Source organism: Ursus maritimus, unplaced genomic scaffold (assembly GCF_017311325.1).
Source record: "Ursus maritimus isolate PB19 unplaced genomic scaffold, ASM1731132v1 scaffold_9, whole genome shotgun sequence".
NCBI classification, from domain to species: Eukaryota; Metazoa; Chordata; class Mammalia; order Carnivora; family Ursidae; genus Ursus; species Ursus maritimus.
The window spans coordinates 279302-280083 of record NW_024427107.1 but is presented as its reverse complement, the minus strand read 5'-3'; the positions used below and the strand labels follow the sequence as shown (position 1 = coordinate 280083).

The 782-nt window shown below is 36.3% G+C and overlaps 1 pseudogene; it reads left to right on the top strand.

The window, feature by feature from the left end:
* LOC103680657 overlaps window positions 1-127 on the top strand; it is a 906-nt pseudogene extending 779 nt beyond the window's left edge.
* The last annotated feature ends 655 nt before the right edge of the window (window positions 128-782 follow it).

The window sequence follows — 782 nt, the reverse complement described above, 5'->3', positions numbered from 1 at the left end:
CTTTCCCTACCAAGTCAATGGATAAATTTTTTGCCATTGTGGACTTTGTCATCACTCCTGTATTAAATCCTGCCATCTATACTTTAGGAACAAAGATATGAAGGTGGCAATGGGAAGGCTGAGTTGACAAGTTGTAAGTTCTAGGGAGATGCCATAACAGATTTCATTGGTAAGAGCACAAGATGAATGTCGTGGACCATCAGGACCCTTGTGATCACCATGAACATTATGGATTATGCACAATTCATTATCACCTTAAAAAAATGAGAACTCTACATAAAAGAGATACTGAATTAAAGAACTTCACTTTCAAATAGAGCTGCAGTAATTTCTGTTAAGTATGAAAAATAAAGTGTTATATATTCCTACTGGCCTATAAAGTTAAATTGCAATTTCATCAATGACTACACTCAATTTTCATGTAATTGTTTTATATATCCATGTAAATACATATGTGTACATATGATTGAGCTTTATCGGTACCTTCCTACTGATTATAAGCATCACTAGGAATCAATTAATATTTCTTTTTTTTTATTTTTTTATAATGATTTTTTATTATATTATGTTAGTCACCATACAGTACATCCCCGGTTTTCGATGTAAGGCTTGATGATTCATTAGTTGTGTATAACACCCAGTGCACCATGCAATATGTGCCCTCCTTACTACCCATCACCGGCCTATCCCATTCCCCCACCCCCTCCCCTCTGTAGCCCTCAGTTTGTTTCTCATAGTCCATAGTCTCTCATGTTTCATTCCCCCTTCTGATTACCCCCCCC